Source organism: Bubalus bubalis, chromosome 6 (assembly GCF_019923935.1).
Source record: "Bubalus bubalis isolate 160015118507 breed Murrah chromosome 6, NDDB_SH_1, whole genome shotgun sequence".
NCBI classification, from domain to species: domain Eukaryota; kingdom Metazoa; phylum Chordata; class Mammalia; order Artiodactyla; family Bovidae; genus Bubalus; species Bubalus bubalis.
The window spans coordinates 109232993-109254987 of record NC_059162.1 but is presented as its reverse complement, the minus strand read 5'-3'; the positions used below and the strand labels follow the sequence as shown (position 1 = coordinate 109254987).

At 38.6% G+C, this 21995-nt stretch overlaps 1 protein-coding gene across 4 annotated transcripts in view; it reads left to right on the top strand.

Moving 5' to 3' along the window:
• THRAP3 (thyroid hormone receptor associated protein 3) overlaps nt 1–21995 on the top strand; it is a 70251-nt gene that overhangs the window by 18732 nt on the left and 29524 nt on the right. For 3 of the 4 annotated variants that reach the window (XM_006077586.4, XM_025289071.3, XM_025289072.3), the window contains exon 2: nt 6174–6239. The exons of the other annotated variant lie outside the window; for it this stretch is intronic. The gene's annotated coding sequence lies outside the window, so the exon portion shown is untranslated. The remainder of the gene's footprint in view (nt 1–6173; nt 6240–21995) is intronic. 4 annotated transcript variants of the gene reach the window in all.

The window sequence follows — 21995 nt, the reverse complement described above, 5'->3', positions numbered from 1 at the left end:
ACCCCCTCCAGTGTTCTTGCCTGGAGAATCCCAGGGACGGGGGAGCCTGGCGGGCTGCCGTCTATGGGGTCACACAGAGTCGGACACGACTGAAGCAACTTAGCAGCAACTTTTTGGAAAAGATTTTCACCAGAAGTTGTTCCATACAGACTGTTCAGTGTTCAGTCGCTTGAAACTCATCACTGACTTCACTAAACCACCGAGTAAGGATCAATAATATCTCTTGAATCATAAAGAGCCATGAAACACCACCAAGAATCATTTGGGTTTTTTGAAAATAAATTTTTATTTTTGAACAGTTTGATTTACAGACAGTCTGGGAAAATAGAGTATGTTCCCATGTATACCCCATTTAACACCTTTTTTCTGTAAACACCTGTTGCCCCTGTTAACACCTACTAACATTAGTGTGGTACATTGCTCGCAACTGATGAACCGATACTGGTACATTCTTATTAACTGAAGTCCATACTTGAGTTTTCTTAGTTTTTATCTAATATACTTTTCCTGTTCCACATTCTCATTTAGGATGTACATTAAGTTGTCATGTCTCCTTAGGTTTCTCTTGGCTGTGACAGTTTCTCACACATTTTTTGATTTTTGGTGATCTTAACAGCTTTGAGGATTGCTGGTTAGCGGTATTATAGAATGTCCCTCAGTTTGGATTTGTCTAATGTTTTTCTCATGAGTAGACTAATGTTATGGATTTTGGGGAGAAAGACCAGAGAGGTAAAGTGCCACGTCATATTAAGGAGTACATGCTATCAATGTGACTTCTTGTTAACCTTGATTATTGGATTAGGTTTCTCAAGTATAAATTACTCCCTTTCCTTCCATAACGTACACCGAAAGAAAATAGCTAGACACACTCATCTCCACTTGAGTGGAGAGTTATATTCCACCTCCTTGAGGGTGACTGAGTATATTAGTATGGATTCATGGGTATTTTTTGTTATAATCCAGTACTTAATTTTGTTACAGTTTTTCTAATTGTTACTATTGAGAGCTCTTTCAGTTGGACAGGAGTGTCCTTTTGACATACCACCTTTATTGTCTGCGGTGTTGCTTTTTTGTTACTGTTCAGCATTTCTTTGTTTTCTGGCACTGTAAGGTACTCCCAAGCTCATGCTGTGTATCCCTTCCCCCAACCCTAGATTCAGCCATTTCTCCAAGGAGTCCTGGTTTCTTTTATTGGAGAATGTATTAGAAATCAAGATCTGGGTCCTGGAGGGTAGTTGCTTCTCAGCTGACAATGCAAGAAATATATCTATACTAATACATATATTTCGTATACTTATAGAAATATCTGTATTTGATATTTCTATATATATCAGTTTTTATCTATAAGCATGATTACTGATACCTCCAACTCTAATCCAGTACCTCATTGATCATTCTAGTCTTGGCCTCTTTTATGTTTAACCTCCCACTTCCAGCAGTGTGAATCTTGACTGTCACTATCTGCCATGCATTTACTCATTAGTTCCAGTATACATGTATGTAGTAGTTTCAGGATTGTTAACCTGTACCCTTTAACAGCTATGACAAACCTAGACAGTGTATTAAAAAGCAGAGACATTACTTTGCCGACAAAGATCTGTATAGTGAAAGCTATGGTTTTCCCAGTAGCCATGTATGGATGTGAGAGTTGGACCATAAAGAAAGCTGAGCCCCGAAGAGTTGATGCTTTTGAACTGTGGTGTTGGAGAAGACTCTTGAGGGTCCCTTGGACTGCAAGGAGATCATACTGGTCAATCCTAAAGGAAATCAGTCCTGAATATTCATTGGAAGGACTGATGCTGAAGCTGAATCTCCAGTATTTTGGCCATCTGATGTGAAGAACTGACTCATCAGTAAAGACCTTGATGCTGGGAAAGATTGAGGGCAGGAGGAGAGGGGGATGACAGAGGATGAAATGGTTAGATGGCATCACTGACTCAATGGACTTGAGTTTGAGCAAGCTCCAGGAGTTGGTGATGGACAGGGAATCCTGGTGTGCTGCAGTCTAAGGGGGTTACAAAGAATCACACACGACTGAGCAACTAAACTGAACTGAAACTTTTAACAGGAGCTTCCCACGTGACACTGGTGGCAAAGAACCCGCCTGCCCATGCAGGAGACAAGAGAGACATGGGTTTGATCCTTGGTTTGGGAAGACTCCCTGGAGGAGGGCATGATAACCTACTCCAGTATTCTTGCCTGAAGAATCCCATGGACAGAGGAGCCTGGCGGGCTATGATCCATAGAGTCACAGAGTCAGACACAACTGAAGTGACTTTGCACGCACACATGCACCCTCTAACAACTTGACAACTGGAATAGTTTTAACAGCTAGAATACAGTGGTTATATGGAGTTCTTTTTGCTTCTTATCTTGTTTCTGTTTCCCTTATTTCCATAGTTGCGTAGGTCAGCACCTTTCCCCTCCATCTGCCCTATTTTTTAATTGACTACTTATATTGCTCCTGTTGTTCTCAACCCTTCAAACCAAAAGGCTAATAGTCTTTAAGTTCATTTTCTCTAGACACATTTCTTAGGCTGCTGCAGTGAAACATGACTTAATTAACTCACTATAATTAAATGACTTTCCTCCTTATGCTAATAGGTATAATACTCAGAAACTTATTTTGGTTGTATAGCCTTTATTTTTTTGACTTTATAAAGATTTTCTGGGACTTCCCTGGTGGTCCAGTGGCTGAGACTCTGAGCTCCCAGTGCAGGGTCCAGGTTCGATCCCTGGTCGGGGAGCTAGATCCCACATGCTACAACTAAGACCCAGAGCAACCAAATAAATAAATAAAATTAAAAAAAAAAAAAAAAAAGATTTTCTGTTGTGATAAGATACTGTTTTAAATTAAATTTTTTTTTCCAACAATTGGTTTCCTGTGAATTGGAAATATTATGTGAGTACTTAGTTTGGTAATGCCAACTCTTGTATTCTTGGCACAGCTATGATGTCAGTTCATAATAAACACAGAGTGTTGCCATCTAATTGTATTTAAAAAAGCACCCACACTCCACACTGTGTCTTAAATGGGTAACATTCAAAGTCCATTTTTCTTTTGTTTTGACATATGTGATACATGCTGGTAATTAAATAGTAATAAAATGTGATATGACAGAATACATGGTACTTGAAATGCCTTTTAGTGACAATTATTTCACCAGAATTTGTAGCAGCGCTAAGTGGTGAGACCTCTGCTTATAGTCATTTTTGCACCTATTCTGCTGCTGTATATTATAAAGGAATGAATGTGGCTGTGTTCCAGTAAAGCTTTTCATACATACTGAAATTGGAATTTCATAGAATTTTCACATGTCATAAAATACCTTGATATTTTTCTACCATTAAAAAAAAAAGTAGAAATTGGGGAGTTCCCTGGAGGTCCAGTGGTTAAGACTTCATGCTTTCACTGCAGTGGCCTGGGGTTCAATCCCTGGTTGAGCAACAGCATATTAAAAAGCAGAGACAGTACTTTACTGACAAAGATCCATAAAAATCTATGATCTATAGATCTAGATAGATCTAAATGACATAGATCAAAGCTATGGTTTTTCCTGTAGTCGTGTGGATGTGAGAGTTGGACCATAAAGAAAGCTGAGCCCTGAAGAATTGATGCTTTTGAACTGTGGTGTTGGAGAAGACTCTTGAGAATCCCTTGGACTGCAAGGAGATCCAACCAGTCCATCCTAAAGGAAATCAGTCTTGAATATTCATTGGAAGGACTGAAACTTCAATACTTGGGCCACCTGATGCGAAGAACTGACTCATCAGAAAAGACCCAGATGCTGGGAACGATTGAAGGCAGGAGAAGGGGATGACAGAGGGTGAGGTGGTTGGATGGCATCACTGACTCAATGGGCATGAGTTTGAGCAAGCTCCAGGAGTTGGTGATGGACAGGGAAGCCTGGCCTGCTGCATGCAGTTCATGGGATTGCAGAGAGTCGGACGCGACCGAGCAACTGAACTGAACTGAGCAACTAAGATCCTACAAGAAGTTCTGGCTGCCAAAAAAGAAAATATAGAAACTGTTCTTAACAAATGTACAAAAACAGGTTGAGCTTTTTGACATCATTTGCTCATCTCCCTAGCGTAGAAGACCCTGTATGCTGGACATGGTTGGCAGTATTAGCCTTTCTCTTCAAAACCATTCATAGTAAATTCACCAGTCTTGGATTCAGTCTTGGTGTGCCTGCTTGAAAGCAGAGAAGCTACTTGGAGCAAGACATTGCACAGTTCTCTGTAGTAAAACCCTAAAGGGTTATTTGCCTAGCTGTCATAATCTCATCAGTTCCTAGTATTTTTTTTTTTTTCTTTAAATTGGGAAGTGGCTAAGATTAAATTTTGTCTACTTTAATTAAAATTGGCTACTTTGGGTTAACTTGAACACAGGGTCCTCTTTTGTTCACTTTTATTCAACTTGCTTTTGAAACTAGAACACATTATTAGAGATGGAGAGAGGAGAGAGAGTGTGTTAACTGGTTAGAATGTTAAGAGGTAGATGTATTGGAATAGTTCTTTAATCAGTGCATTGTAAGCAGTTCCCAGTTTTGTAGGAGTCATCAGGGATTCCCTCAAGCTGACTCGTGTGAGCCCCTGTGTCCCTGCATTTAGAAGCAGGGAAAGAGGTTCCGGTTGATGTAATCTAGGATGAACTCCCAGAATGACCTGCAAGAATATATACAAAAGTATTTTGAAAGAATGAGTTCTCATAAGTGCTGTGGTTTTGCTGTTTATCAACTAAGTAAATATAGACCAACACTGTCATTAATTTGCTAAATGGCCTGACTGAATAGTAATTTCTTCTGGTAACTCTTATCCTATTAGTTTTAACAGTAGGTTTTTGTTGCCGCTTTGTAATGTTAATTATCTGATAACCTTTGGTACAGGTCAAGAGTTTATTGCTTGTGTATTCAGTTTACTCAGCAGACACATAGCAGTGTTAGGTAATAGACTTTGCAGCCCTGTGAGTATTAACAGACATAATGATATGCTTGTCTAGGGTAACACCAAGAAACAGAACCTGACCCAGCCTAGGTGAGCCCAGGACAGCTTGCTGGGGATGGAGACCCTCCTAAGAATGAGTTTGGTTGAGAGGGTAGGAGGCTCTCGGCTGAGGGCCTGACACCTACTGAGAGACTAGCTTAAGGAAACGCATTCCTTTCTTTCCTAGCTAAATAGGCAAGGCTTCAGCTATGTGCAAACCACAGGTTTCAGAGAAAGCTAAGGTGGGTGTCCTTGATTGAATAAATGAATAAGTGAAGAAAGAAAAGGTTAATGTCAAGATTGCATCTTCAGATTATTTAATTCTTGGGTGCCTTCTTACTCTGGGCTTCCCAGGTAGGGCTAGTGGGAAAGAACCTGCCTGCCAGTGCAGGAGACATAAGAGACGTGGGTTCGATCCCTGGGTTGGGAAGATCCCCTGGAGGAGAGCGTGGCAGATCACTCTAGTATTCTTGCCTGGAGAATCCCATGGACAGAGGAGCTGACAGGCTATGGTCCATAGGGTCGCAAAGATTCAGACACGATTGAGGCAACTTGGCATGCTTTACAGGATTTTGAATGAATGATAGACTAGGAGTGAGCATGTTAACTACATATTGAGTTTGCTGATGTTGGAACTTTGTTTTTCTGTTTGGTATAATGCTGCATCGCTTTGATACCTGGCCATGTTAATGTTTAGCTCAGGAAATATTTAAACACTTGGATCTGAAAGGTTTTCTTGTGCTTTAAGGGATGAGTGTGGGGAGTTGTTTTAACTTGAAGTGTATTTATCAGTAGTTCAGCCTACTTGAAGGTTTTTGTTTAAAGCATTTAATTCTTCTGAAGTTATTCTCCAAGTTGAATTATGGAGTTTGCAAATTCAGCCTGTATAATGCAAACCCTAGTACCTGAAATACTGCCAGTGAAAGGTATCAGATTACAAGAGGAAGGTTTTAGCTTTCCCTACTGCAGCCTTACTGTAAGGAGGTGGGGTGAATGAAAATGAGTTTAGGAGACAGACAGAGACCCTCAAGCCAGTATACTTTGAGAGAGAATCCTGTGTCCACTTGAAATGAAGTTGAGAGCTAAAGGAGAGTTTCTGCTTATAGATTCCAAGCATCTGTATTTCAAGGTGCAGCCTGCGAGGTTTGGCTAGCTATTTTATCACTGCTTATTTCTTCTCATTTCAGAGTTGTATTCTGACTTGGTAATTTGGAGAAGCCAGTGGCACTGCGTCTGTCTGGGGTTCAGATAAGGTAAATGCATGATGGTAAAAGGAACTAATAGTAATTTTCGTGCCTTCTAAAACTAGTCTTATGCTTTTTATCCAGAAGATTCCTTTTGGGTTTTTAAATAACATGTTTATTCACTTGGACGTATTAAAAAAGATCAGCCATAAACTTGACACATATATAGTCACTGTTAATAGTTTGGGGAACAGACTCTTTTTATGCATATGTTACTTGGATATGTGTAATCAAAATTGGAGTTGTGCTTTTTTGTCTGGTTCTTGTTTTAACATTCTGTTTGCAATTTTAAATGACTCACGATATTTTACCATTGGATGTTCCATATAATTTATGTAACTAGTTCCTTTTTGGTAAACATTTTAGGCTTTTCTCTCAGTTTTCCATGTCTTAGATAACTATGTGACGAACATGAATAAATTCATGTATATAGTAGATTTCCCCCCATAGTATACTTTCTTTTCTTAAATTTTAAAAAGCATTTTATATATTTATTTCTCTTTTTGTTTCTCTTTTTTAATTAATACATGTAGAAAAATCCTGTACATAGTCATGTCAGACCCTCAGCTCCACAGGGCCTTTTTGGTTTTTAGTTGCAGCGTGTAAACTCTGAGTTGCAGCATGTGGGATCTTGTTCCCGGATCAGGGATCGAACTCCAGGCCCCTTGCATTGGGAGTGCAGAGGCTTAGCTACTGGCCTACCAGGAAAGTCCCTTCATAAAGCATTTGATGAAAAACAAGCCCTCCCACCCCCTTCCCAGTCCCTCAGATCAGATCAGATCAGTCGCTCAGTCGTGTCCGACTCTTTGCGACCCCATGAATCGCAGCACGCCAGGCCTCCCTGTCCAGCACCAACTCCCGGAGTTCACTGAGACTCACGTCCATCGAGTCAGTGATGCCATCCAGCCATCTCATCCTCTGTCGTTTCCTTCTCCTCCTGCCCCCAATCCCTCCCAGCATCAGAGTCTTTTCCAATGAGTCAACTCTTCGCATGAGGTGGCCAAAGTACCTAGAAGCAGTCATTTCCAGTTCTTCACCGTTTCTTTGGTATTACCTCTAAATAGCTTGTTTTGCTGCTTACGGATTTTCCAGTTTGGGGTATTATCTATTCCTACCTTGGATAGTGGTAGAATTCTCTGACTTCCTCACACATCCATATTTATTGTCACTCTGACTGTAATGTAATTTTGGTTAGAGAGCAGTATTCACTGTTAATGATATTAAGGTTATGTATAGCTTATTCACAGCTCAATCATGATGTATGCTGTGGTTAATTTTATTTGTACAACTGGTTATTTTCTCTTTTGTTGATATTTATCTTTTTCTGGTCTGTTTTGCTTAGTTTCTGTGTTCTTATTATTAATTTCTTTCTTAAACTCTACCCAGAAGTGTAAATCTTCCTCAGTACTTTAAACATTTTGGTTATATTATCAATTTTATCTTAGAGATATTTTCTAATCTGCTTCATTCTGAGCATGTGCTTTAAACTAGGGAGCTGGGATGTTATCCCAACGTCATCCCAGTGATTTTTCCTCCTGGTTTTGTTATCTTTTCCCATGTCCTCTCCCTTTCCTTTTTGATACAATCTTATTTTGAAGGAGCACATCTCCATTAGCTTCCTGAGAAAGGGGTATACAACAGGTAAGTTTTTTTGATATAACATGTCTTGAAAATGCCTTTATATTGCCCTTATGTTGATTATTACTTTGGCTAGATGTAGATTTCTAGTTTGGAAATAATTTTCCTTCAGAATTTTGAAAATACTGCTCTATTGCCTTTCACGTTCATTGTTGGTGAGATGTCAGTTACATTTGCATATAACCTGTTTGTAAGCTCTGAAACTTCTTTTTTCCAGTATTCCCAGTGTTCTGGTTTCATAGTGATGTCCTTGGTGTGGCTGTTTTCATCTAATGTGCTGGCCACTCAAGGGACTGAAACTTGTTTTTTCTTTCCCTTTGCTCATTTTATTGAACAACTGAGTGTATAAAACCAACATAGAACACATTACTAGAAAAAATATTTTATTTTTCAAATACATAATGGATTCTTTACCCTCAATTATTTCTTCTATCTTTTTATTAAGACTATATATAAATATTAATAATTTCATCTTTTCTCAAATTAATGACAATGGTATATTGTGATTATCTTTTAGCAACCAAAGTCTATTTCCAGAGGTTTGAACTTGATATGAGAAAAACACTGTATCAAGTCCATTGTACCTGATTTGGTGCTGAGGTTGAACTGGTGTAATGGTTTGCTCCAGGATCTAGAGGCTATTGTAAGCTTGAAAGCAAAGTGAAATCCTTAGGTTGACCTTGGCTGCTTAAGGATCCTCTGGATCGGGGTGAGGGGTGCCTGGTTCTGTTTTGCACAGGACGGCTTGTCCTCAGGCTAAGCTGGAATCTCTGGGAACAGTATGTGTGTGTGTGTGTGTGTGTGTGTGTGTGTGTTAGTTGCTCAGTCGTGTCTGACTCTTTGCGATCTCATGGACTGTAGCCCACCAGGCTCCTCTGTCCATGGGTTTCTCTGGGCAGGAATACTGGAGTGGGTTGCCATTTCCTTCTCCGGGACTGAAACTTATGTCACTCAGTTCTGGGATATTTTCCCGAAATTATGTCCTTGATTTTTCTCTCCTTTATTTTCTCTACTCTTTTTCTGGAATTAATTGGATGTTGGATCTTTTGGACTGATTCTCTAATTTTAATTTTTTTTCTACTATTTCCATCTCTGTGTTTTTGTTCTTTGAGAGATTTCCTTGGTTGTGTTTTCTAATATTTGTTGTATTTTTTTCACTTGTGTTCATATATTTTATATGTATACTTACTATTTTTTTTATATTCAGGAAGATTTTTGTTAAGTCAGTCGAGCTTCTTCATATAACTCTGAACAGCATCACTGCCTACAAAATGCCCTTCATACATTTGCAGAAACTTTTGCCTTTCTACAGCTACCAGGACAAACTGGCAATAAGTAGTTGGTTCTTTAAATTTTCTCATGTGAATCAGGGATTCTGTTTGCAAATAAATTACAAACAACTTTTTTCCTCATCTGTCATGAAGGCCTTTATTTTGCTGGCATCATGGATGATAAGTTATTTTTAGGTTTTATTTTAGTGTGATAAGAATACTGAAGATGAAGTCTAACCTCTTAGCAGATTTTTAAGTGTAGAGTAATTTTAGTTTTGTTTATGGTAAGAAGAAGGACTCTTAATGTTTTGTATTAACTCTTTGATCAGTTGTCTCAACTATTCATTTATCCTTTTTTATAGTGTTTTGAAAAGGCACCTTTTTGAGAGTGTATTAATAGGGTGTATTTTTAAACTTTGTTTTGTTCCATTTATTTGTCTAATTTTGTACAAATAGTGATTTTATTATTAGTACTTTATTTCGTCTTAAATAAATCTTTCTTCTCCAGACTCAGCAAGCAAAATATACTTGAAATTTCCATACTTCTTGTTTTTCACTATGTGGAACTATGATAGTTCTTCAAGAGACTTTAGTACTGGAAACTGGAAAACAAAAACTAGAAGGGCTTAGGCAGGGCCCTTACATAGCAAACCAGTTGTATACTTTAAAAAATAAGCCTACTAGATTTTCCCCTCTAAGATTCTTTTAGAGTCTTTCAAAGCTGCTTTTGAGTTTTTTGAATTCATTCAGTCAGTATATCCTTGAGTGCTTGTTACTGTGTCTATTCTCTATGCTGGGGATAATCAGCAGTGAGCAAGATAGACAGGATTCCTGTTCTTGGGGAGCTTACATTCTAGTTTGGGAAGGCAGATAAGATAGTTTCAGGTTTCCTAGCGTTAGGAAAGAAGGACTACAAAATAACAATGACGTGTCATTAGGTAGAATGCTAAGGAAGAGAGACCTTTTTGAGTTGGGTGATAAGCTGAGATCTGAAGGATGAGAAAGGAGCCAGCCATGCTGTAGACTGCAGAAGTGTGTTCATGTAGCAAGAACGGCAGGTATAAAGGTGCTGAGACTGTAAATGCCTGTAAGTGTTCAGGAATAGAAATAAGGCCTTTGTAGCTCCAGTATAGTGACTGAATGGGGAGAGAGTGGTTTGAGAGGATGTTGAAGAAGTAGGCATAGGGGCCAGATCATTTAGAATCTTGAAATTATGGGAAACTGGAGCTTTCACATATAAATCTGATGAATTCAATTTTGTTCCTTTAAAAATATACAAGATGTTCTAGAAAATAATTAGACCTATTTCTTTATGTAGTTAATAAGCTATTCATTATGAGCCAGAGATGGGAGTTGTACTGGTCACATGTATCTGAACTGAGTTCTTTATTTTTTTAAATATTTACTTGGCTTTGCTAGGTCTTGTTGCAACATGCAGGATCTTTAGTTGTGGCATCTTTAGTTGCAGCATGTGGGATCTAGTTCTCCTGACAAGGAATTGAACCTGATCCCCCTGCATTGGGAGAGTCACCCTGAAGAGTCTTAGCCTCTGGACCACCAGGGAAGTCTCCTGAACTGAGTTCTGGTTGAGTGTTTGGATCTATCTGGGCTTGGAATAGTTAGGTGGTCTCTAAATTAAGATAACTTTGAATAGTGCCTTAATTCATTTTAGATGAAAGCAGCAGGTTGGGTTCTTGATTTCTTTTGTAGACTGAGGTGACTGGTAAGATCCGGAATGATAGCAGATCTTGAAGGTATTTTTCATTTTTTGTGTGTAGAGTTGTGTGTGTGTGTTTAAGACACCCCTCTTTTTTTTTCTCCCCTAAACTTGTCTGGTAAAGCACAGAAACAAAGACATCAGGTTTTCTCTCAACAGGAATGTGAGGGATGAATGAAGTGAATGAATGGATGAATGAATGAAGTGAATGAAGACTAGAAACTACAAAAATAAATGATGAATTTAAAAGTGACTAATACTGAATAAGGTTCAAAACTTGAGCATTTGAAAAGACATAATCATTGTCCTTTAGGACAGTGCCATCCAAGAGAAGTCCAGTGTGAGCCATACGTAATATCAAATTTCCCAGGAGCCACATTAAGGTAATAAATACAAAGAAGCAGATGAAATTAATGATATATTTTATATAATGTAATATATCCAACACATTCTCATTTCAACATGTAATTAATATAAAAATAATGAGACATTTTGCATTCTGAGTTTTGTACTAAGTCTTTGAAATCCTGTATTTTATACCTATACCTCATCCCAGTTCAGGCCAGCCACATTTCAGGTGCTTGATAGCTACATGTGTATGGGACTTTTTAATTCTTAGGGCTCATACTTCTGCAGGAAGGGATAAATTATTGAGATACCCTGCAATGTTCATAATTCAAAGCAGTAGTAGTTGTAACATATAAGGGAATAAATTTAAACATGTATTTTCCCCTCGCTAAATCTCTGTGTGATGAACTTGTTTGGGGAAGATATTTGATCCTGTAAAGATATGTCTATAAAAGATATCAAACAGCTTATCTCCTAAGAGAGTTGTAAACAGACTTAAATAATGTAGAACAAGCTTCATGTAGAACTCCGTGAAGGTAGCAGCTGTCTGTGTACTGATGGTGGGATGATTACTTGATGAAGAGAGACCAGAGACCCAATCTTTGGAATCTGTAAAGTGTGTACATAAACCAGTGGTTTAGAATTCCTTTCTCAGTTTCCTGAAAGTATCCTGATAGATCATTGTTGTTCAATTGCTAAGTCTTGTCCGACTCTTTGCGACCCTCTGGACTGCACGCCAGGCTTCTCTGTCCTTCACTGTTTCCCTGAATTTGCTCAAACTCATGTTCATTGAGTTGGTGATGCCATCCAACCATCTCATCCTCTCTTGCCCCTTTCTCCATCAATCTTTCCCAGCATCAGGGTCTTTTCCAGTGAGTGAGCTCTTCACATCAGGTGGCCAAAGTATTGGAGCTTCAGCTTCAGCATCAGTCCTTCCAATGAATATTCAGGCTTGATTTCCTTTTGAATTGACTGGTTGGATCTCCTTGCAGTCCAAGGGACTCTCAAGAGTCTTCTCCAACACCACAGTTCAAAAGCATCAGTTCTTCCATGCTCAGCCTTCTTTATGGTCCAACTTTCACATCAGTACATGACTCCTGGAAAAACCATAGCTTTGACCATATGGACCTTTGTCAGCAAAGTGGTGTCTCTGCATTTTAACATGCTGTTTAGGTTTGTCATAGCTTTCCTTCCAAGGAGCAAGTGTCTTTTAATTTCATGACTGCAGTCACCATCTGCAGTGATTTTGGAGCCCAAGAAAGTAAAATCTGTCACTGTTTCCATATCTATTTGCCATGAAGTGATGGGGCCGGATCCCATGATCTTAGTTTTTTGAATGTTAAATTTTAAGACAGGTTTTTCACTCTCCTCAAGAGGCTCTTTAGTTCCTCTTCACTTTCTGTCATTAGAGTGGTGTCATCTGCATATCTGAGGTTATTGATATTTCTCTTGGCAGTCTTGATTCCAGCTTGTGATTCATCCAGCCCAGCATTTCACATGATGTACTCGGCATAGATGTTAAATAAGCAGAGTGACAGTATACAGCCTTGATATACTCCTTTCCAGTTTGGAACCAGTCCATTGTTCCATCTCTGGTTGTAACTGTTGCTTCTTGACCTACATACAGGTTTCACAGGAGGCAGGTAAGGTGGTCTGGTATTCCCTTCTCTTAAATATTGCACAGTTTGTTGTGATCCACACAGTCAAAGGCTTTAGCATAGTCGGTGAAGCAGAAGTAGATGTTTTTTCTGGAATTCCCTTGTTTTTTCTGTGATCCAGTGGATGTTGGCAATTTGACCTCTGTTTCCTCTGCCTTTTCTAAACCCAGCTTGTACATGTGGAAGTTCACGGTTCACGTACTGTTGAAGCCTAGCTTGAATAATTTTGAGCATTACCTTGCTATTATGTGAACTGAGCACAGTTGTACAGTAGTTTGAACGTTTTTTGGCATTTCTCTTCTTTGGGATTGGAATGATGGACTTTTTTAAAAGCTCTGATTGCAGTGTGTACCACTGATTCAGTCCAAGATGGTCTTTTTTTTTTTTTTTTGATTGGAGGAAGCCCAAGATCTTAATAATTTCATTAAAAAATGGTTGTATTATAATTGGCTGTTTAACTTAGTTTTTAAGAAGATAAGTTTATCATAATGAGAACTGGAAGGAGGCCATAGGTGATTAATTAACATAGCCTGTAGTATCTTTATTAAGGTAGAAAAGCTGAGAGTTCCTTTGAAAAATAGGACTGTTGTGTTCCCCAGTGATAACACATTTAAAATAGGAACAAAAATTGCCTTCACCCTCCCCTTGGGATATAGGAGAGGAGCCTCTGGGGTCAATCAAAGATAATATTTAAGTTGCTGACTGTGCATTTCATTCTGTTTGTCTAATGATGAAGGGTTAGTTGCATAGATGGTCCTGAGCCTAGTAGATACCCATTGAGCAAATTTTAGGAGATGATACCACAAGTCATGTACACTGGGGACATTGAGGTAAGTTCCAAATGAATGGCCCCTCAGTTTGCTATTGATTTTCCCTGCTACCATTCATCAGCAAAGGGATTTATTCTTCAAAGATCAGGACCTTAAACTTTGACGTTTTCTTGCTTCTCTGCACCTCTTCAGTACAACACGTGCCAGTTTAGCCAGTATAAAACACTTGATTGTTTTGCATAGGAAGATATCTGATTGCTTACTAATATATTAGCAGGAAAGTAGAATCAGTGGTGAAATATATTTTCTCTTAGAGACGTTTCTAAGTATCTCCCTGTCACCACTCTAGGGTTGCAGCTGAACATAGCTTAAGGTGTGAAGTCACTTGCTGAATGCCAGGCAATTTACACTTTTTGTATACTTTTTAATTCCTGTGGCAGTCTTATGAGGTGTAGGCCGTGTTTGGAAGATGAAGAGAGTAAGTATCTTGTCCAGCTAAGGAGCACACAGATTTGAACCCAGTTAATTTTTTTGGTGCCAAAGCCACTACTCACTGCAGAACCTAGTCCAGTATTATAAAGTGACTCTCTTGGGTTCTGTTCATTTGGGACATGATATTTAGATTGATAATCTATTTCAGCATGGTCCCTCACTTACACCACCTTTATATCCCTATCTTGGAATAACATGTTATGGAAAACACTGAATGAAACCTGGATTCTAGTCCTAGCTGTTTGCTTACTGTGTATTGAGATAATGGATTCTTTTTCCACTGAGCAGGTATTTCCCAATTACCTGTCTGCTTTGATCCTCTTATAATTGTGAGATGTGGATTCCATTGCCTTTGTCTTTTTTTTTTTAATGAACTTCTTGTTTGAGAATAGTTTAAGATTAACAGGAAATTGCAAGGATTGTACAGAATTCATGTATTGGTTTGCTAGGGCTGCCATACAAAGTAGCACAGACTGAGTGGGCTTAAACAACAGCAATGTATCGTCCCACAGATCTGGAGGCTAGAAGTCAGAAATCAAGAGCTTGGCAGGATTCGTTCCTTCTGAGACCTTGGGAGGGAAGGATCTCTTCCAGGTCTCTCTCTTCAACTGGTAGATGGCCATCTTCTCCCTGTATCTCTTCATAGCATCTTCTCTCTGCATATCTCTGTGTCCAGATTTCTCCTATTTATAAGAACACCAGTCATATCTCTGTAAAGACCCTATCTTCAAATGAGGTCCATTCTAGGGTACTTGGTGTTAGGACTAAAACATACATATTTTGGTGTTACAGAAACAGTAACAGTCCCTATATTCCCTATACCCAATTTCTTCTGTTATTAACATTTTATGTTAATATGATATGTTTGTCACAATTAATGAACCAGTATTGATACCCTATTATTAATTAAACTGTAAGCCCTGTTTGTAACGCATAAGAAAACTTCAAGGACGGGTATTTTTTTGAAAATGATACTCACACTAATCTTAACAAAGTAACTATAAAATACAGAGATTGTGAAACCTGTCTTAGTGAGAAAGCAAAACAATCTTAAAAATTGTGATATGCTTGTGTTTTCACCTTTCCAGTAATCAGCACTTGGTGCAATGTCCTCTTAATGCTTGTGAGGCCCAGTCTACAACCTGAAACTTCAGAAGTGAAGTTGTATGTTCAGTATTTGCCACCTTTAACAAATGAATAAACTGAAATCTGTACAGATTGTTACTTTATTAAAGTCCCCCAGAATGCCTCTTTTATTCCAGGTCACTTCCTTTTGTGTCCTTTCTTAGATAAACCATATATTTAAAACAGAGTACAGGCAAATAAAGTTGAATTTACCCCCTACATACTTGTTATTCCTTCTAGGAGGCATACTTATAATAGAAGAAATTGATGTATAAAATTGTTTGCATACATTTTCTTTTATTTTTTTTTTCAAATTGGTGGTTAAGACCTATGTTTATTACTTGTGTGTAGTTTTCAGAATTTTCCAGCATTGATTGATTATGTTACCTTCAGTGAATATTATATAATAATATCCCAGCGATCTTAAGATCTTCATATGTTTTTGTTTCTCATTGGGGGAGAAACAGCAGTTTGATTGAATGAATAGAGGGGTTTCCCTGTAAAGGTGTGTCATTCTGATCTTGAATTTTTCAGTGTTTTCTCTGGTGTTAAAAAAAGAAAGACATTTATGAAACTCGTTCTTGTGTGGAAATCAGGCCTGAAATAATTAATAGCATGCTGTATTCTGTGCGATATGGAAAATACCTGCCTTATTGTGTTTTTCTTACCTTTCTAAGTTACTGAGAAGTAGTGTGGTCCTGTTTCTTTAAAAAGTGAAAGATGGAATGGGTGGAGTTTGCCAGGTCTTTGAGACTGAGAAACTTAATTCAGTCTCTGAAGAGCTGGAAGGAAATGTGACCTCTTGCTGGCTGTGTGATGGAAAGAAGCTAGTGGCAGTATCCCTCAGCCTGACAGGAACCTGTTGCAGAGTCCTGACTGACTCTGGAAACTCCTTTTCCCAAGTGAGATTGCGGTGCTGCCTGGATTTCGTGTATGTTGGATTGCCCCCTTGCAAGTGATGGTTGAAGTACAGTCAGAAGGTAAGTAGCCAAGTCCCTGGTCAGCTATTTTCAGACACATGGACTAGTTTTTCTAAAATGGTAGAATATGTTACGAATCGTAAATGATTTCTTCTATAGTAAATTTCAGAGGTGATGGGATGGAAGTGGAGGGATCATTCTTTTTTTTTTTTTTTAAGCAAAAAGTTCAACCCTGACCGCTTAATTCCTTTTTTAGGATGACTAAAGTCAGGATGAGGAATGTTCTGCTCACTTTGTGCAAACATTTGAGTTGTTTTGGTCAGTAGTAGAGCTGTTTCAAATCCTCATTTTATTGATGAAGCGTGAGTTTAGTCTTGGTAAATTTCTCCATTTAATGTGCCTGAACACTTGCCCATTATTTATTTATTTTAGCTTTTCATTGCTCACCAGTGGCAATCAAGATCAATTCTGCCCTGATCAGGGATCTTGGTATTTTTGGGGTGAGAGAGAGGGAAGAATGCAGTTTGCAGCAGCCAAATAGGCTAGAGCAACATGTAAATAGGTATTTATTAGTTTGTGACTGATGCTTGGGCTCAAAAGGAGAGAAGTCAAGAAAACTTGTCTCTTAGGTAGGATGGGCTCTGTACTGGTCAGACAGGAGCCCGCAGTCCCACCCACCCACAGAACACAGGTTTCTGGTGGCTTTTGAAAAGAACTCTGTCAAAACAGGTCTTTTTGGCATTTGGCAGCCCAAAGCATCCAATGTAAGTAGCTTTACTGTTAGAAAGGGATTACTTCTTTTTCTCAAGTTGGAAGAGATGGTCCTCATCATTTTTTTTCTGTTTTGCTGTGCAGTTTATTATGAATTTTCTAAGTGATTAAATAATGCAGCTCTCCTGTTTGCTGTCCAAAGAAATTAGGGCTGGAAAGGGAGGGATAGAGATTGACTTTTGGAGGACCTGGAGTTGAACCTTTGTGAATAAGCCCTGGCTAATCCACCTGGCTAGAACTTCCCACATTGGCAGTATTCTTGATAAATTATCCATTGTATCTTTATGTCAGGCTTTCCATTCCTTAATTGATAACACTTTTAAACTACTTCAGAGTGTACCCTCAGGGAATCTTTCTTAATGCTTCTTGAGCATTAAGGAAATTTTTCTGATTTTCACTTTGAAAAATTATCTGTGTGTCCATGGATACCTGACATGAATTACTTTTTTTTTTTTAAGTAGTGAAAACACACAACAGAGTTGGGCCTTTTGCTGCAGTTACTTGTCGTAAGAACCAAAGGCCAGATACTGTTTCTCTGAGGGTATGTGCTTTACTGGCTGTCCCTTAACCCTCTAGTTTGTGAACACAAAGGGGTCCCTGTGCTGAATTGTTTCTGTGAAGTTTTCCAGAGCTGGTTTCTCCTTTGAATTCTTTCCAGCCTGACAACAGCCATTAGAACAGTTGAGAATTTGTTGTGTAAACAGGTCCATTGTCAGCATAAGTCAACTAAAATATATGCTCTTATTAACAAAGGCTTATTTTCAGGGAAGTTGATAGTAAGGCTAGGATAAAAGCACATTGGTAAAAAAATTACTGTGTAAAAATAATTTCTCCAAATGCCACATAGTTGAAGTGAGCTGACAGTTTTTATGTGAATTTTGGACTCTGCAGAATTAGAAGCTTTAGCTTTTTTGCCTTGCTAACCCCAAAATGTAGTTTATTAATGTATATTTTCTTCATCTCATCATAATTGCTCACTTGTTATGAGGTAGTCACACTTCTTAAAACAAGTTGATGAAACAACCCACAGTGGTATTTTGGACTACTCATGTCCCGTAATTAGGAGGCAGTTTAAGGTTGCACTTTGGAATTTACTTTAAATGTGTTTGAACTGAAATCACAGTCATTATTATATGCTGATATAAATGATCCCCTTTTTAGACTTACTTTCAGAGCGCACACGGAGCAACGTATAGATATGAACCTTTTGGGTCCTCTCGTTGCATGCCTGGGTTTTTTTTTCCTCCTGATATGCAGGCTTGCAGATTCTCTGTTCCATGACCAGAGATTGAACCCAGGCCTCCACAGTGAAAGTGGCAAATCCTAATGCTAGACCACCAGGGAACTCCCACACGTCTGGATTTCTTAATGGAAGGATTCTTTCTCTCTCTTTTTAAACGGAAAAGGTATGGGGAAATATGGGCTTCCCAGGTGGCTTATTGGTACACAATCCTCTTGGCAATGCAGGATATGAGGTTTCGATTCTTGGGTTTGGGAAGACTACTTGGAGGAGAAAATGTCAACCCACTCTAGTATTCTTGCTGGAATAATCCCGTGGACAGGGGAGCCTGGCGGACTATAGTCCCCGGGGTCGCAGAGAGTCTGATGCTGAGTGAGCGAGCTCATATACTTGGGGAAATAGCTGCAGAGACTGGCTATATCCACTTAGACTAATTAGGATTTTGATCATGTATTGAGCCCACCTGCAAAGAGTTGTTAATTTTTTTAGAGCTGAATGATGGATGCATTTGGGTTCCTTACAATATTTTTTTCTACTTTTGTGTATGTTTGACTCAATACCTCCATAATAAAAATATTAAAGAAAAAAAATAGAGCCCACTTGGCTTTTAGGCTGGCCTTTCTTAGCCTTCTGTTAAGTAATAAAAGAGGAAAAAAATTCTGTTGTAATAACGTTTTCCTCAGAATGGACTTTGAATTGTTAAAGTGCGGTTTTATTTATTTAGAGTTATGTGGAAATTATTTGTCTAGATTTTTAAAATATCTCCGAAGAAAGTAGGTAGATGTTTGATTTCACATTAAGAGAATCAACACCATTAACTCTATGAATGTTATTAACAACTTTTAAAAAAAGACTGGTAGGGGGAAGTCACCTGTAAATTCACTAGCTAAAAAAATTTATATGTAAAATAAGAAGCACGTGCTCCCATCCTGTCTGCCTCATTTCGTGTCTTTCCCTTTTCCTGCCCCCTTCCTCTTCATGTCTTCCTTTCTGTTCCACGGAGGTAACCACTGTTAATAGTTTGCTACATGTGCTTATGTGGATATGTTTTATATGTATATCTGTACCTATACATTGGGGCTTCCCTTGTGGCTCAGCTGATAAAGAATCCACCTGCAATGCGGAGACCTGGGTTCTATCCCCTGGGTTGCGAAGATCCCCTGGAGAAGGAAATGACTACCCACTCCAGTATTCTGGCCTGGAGCATTCCATGGAGAATTCCATGTGGTCGCAGAGTCGGACACGACTGAGCGACTTTCACTCACCTACATGTTAACACATTTTAAAAACATGTTCTACCAAATTACATAGAGTATAATGTAAAAAAGTTAAAGTTTTTAGTACTGAACTCCAGAATAACTTTGATTTTGTAATATAGGCAAGGGCAAACCTTTTATTATATCATTAAATTGTTTCAGCAGTAAAACTGCCCTTCTCCTCAAAGGATCCTTCTCTCCTTTTAGAAAGGTGCTCAATGCATATGTGGATATTTGCCTCTATAAATTTTAAGACCTCAGAATTGAAATTAGTATTATATTTGTGGGTTTATGTAATAATTCAAGAGAGCTGTTTAATAGAGTAAATGTCAGGAAGGGGTCTCTGAACTTAGATTTCTTCAGGGATATTGGGAGTGGGGTGTAAAGTCTGGGGAAAGTGTTACCCTGGACCCATAGCTGCTCTTGATTCTCTTTCCCTCTTTTACTCAGGAGAGGATAGTCTCCAGAGGAGAGCATAAAATAGTAACACATTTGATATGTCACCTGAGCTCTGCTTTCCTGCACCTCTCCAGAGGCACACAGAGCACACAGTCAGGCCCAGTCCTTTGCCTACAACCCTTTATGAGCTGTGAGTTTCTTTCTTGGCTGATTTTTAGATCTGTCTTTTTTTAATTTTCGTCAGTTTGTTCATTCTACATCTTGCCTTTAGTGACTGTTGAGAGCAGGGCTGTCTTGACTGGACTTGCTGGCAGTGGAGTTTCCCTCTGAGCTGGCACTGCTAATTGAAATGTGAATGTCTGCTAGAGACTGAGATCAGTTTGACCTTCTCTGTCTTTGAGGAATATAGAGAAGGGATCTGAATAAGCTCAGCTTCTAGTTTAGCAGTGGTTATTAGGACTGTGGTACATACTTAGTTTTATTCTTAGATTGGAATATTAATATTTGGTGAACTGATCTTTTATTATTACTGCTTGTGTGATAAAGAGAGTGGAGAAGGAAGAGGAGGTGTGAAACAAGCCTGTTTGTTAGCACATCCTGAGCGTCCACTCCGTGGCCAAGTGCTGTGCAGGAAAGGGAGAACAAATCAGACATGATCTCTGACCAGTTAATTTTGTAGCCTCTTTGGTTTGCTGTCCTGAATTGTTAAACTTAATTGGTTAGCAGCAGTACCAAATGTAGAGCCATCTATCTGGAAAAGTGCTGTCCTCTAGCGAGAGCAGAGATAGCAGTTCCTGGGGCAAGGGACAGGGAGTGGAGGCACATATGGGGTCAGTCCATTCTATTGAGTTATGTTAGAGATCCATAAATAGAATAAAGACTAATTTTAAGGCCTATTGTAAAAGCAGGTGTTAGGTGGTAACTGTTGAAAATCAGTGTAGTACAGTAGCATAAAGGACCAAAACCACTCGATCATCTCAATAAATACAGTACAAACATGAAAAAAAAAATCCAACAGTTTTTCATAATAAAAGTATTTAACCAACTAGGAATAAAAGGAACTTCCTCAATCCAATAATAGAGATCTGTGAGAAAAACCTACAGGTATCATTGTACTTAAAGGTGAAAAGAAGACAGTGTTTTTGCCCTAAGTTCAGGAACAAGAGAAGAATGTCCACTTCATTTCTGTTCAGCTTTGTACCAGAAGTTCTAACCAGGGCAGTTAGGCATTAAAATGAAATAAAAGTCATCTAACTCAGCAGGGGAAGAAGTAAAACTCTTTTGCAGATGATATGATCTTATATAGAAAATCTTGAAGAAATCCATTGAAAACTAGTAGAACTAATATATGAATTCAGTAATGTTAAAGGATACAAGATGAGTATACAAAAATGAATCGTATTTCTATACACTAATGACTGCTTCCCTAGTGGCTCAGATGATAACGTATCCACCTGCAATGAGAGAGATCTGGGTTCAATCACTGGGTTGGGAAGATTCCCTGGATGAGGGCATGGCAACCCACTCCAGAATTCTTGCCTGGAGAATCCCCATGGTCAGAGGAGCCTGGTGGGCTACAGTCCATGAGGTCATAAAGAGCTGGACATGACTGAGTGACTAAGCATACACAGTGATGAACAATCAGAATGAAACAGAAAAACAGTTCATTTCCAGTAGCATCAAAAAGAGTAAAATTCTTAGGGATGAATTTAACAAAATGAGCATAAAATTTGTACTCTGAAAAAAACTACAAACCCTGTAGAAAGACATCCCGTGTTCACAAGTTGGAAGGCTTAATGTTGTGAAGAAGACAGTTCTCTCCAAACTGATCTACAGATTCAAAACAATCTTGGACAAAATCTCAGCTGTTCATTTTTTTTCTTTTTGCAGAAATTGATGTGCTGATGCTAAAATTTATCTGAAAATGTAAGGGACTCAGAATAGCCAAAATTCTCTGAGCAGGAGAGGTTGGAAAAACTGTGCTTTTCTGATTTCAGAATATCTACAAAGCTACATTAATCAAGACTGGCATAAGGATAGACATACGGGTCAATGGAATAAAATTGAAGGTACAGAAATAAACCCTCACATTTATGGTGAATTGATTTTTGACAAAGATGGCCAGTACATTTCAGTAGGATAAGACTAGTCTCTTCAACA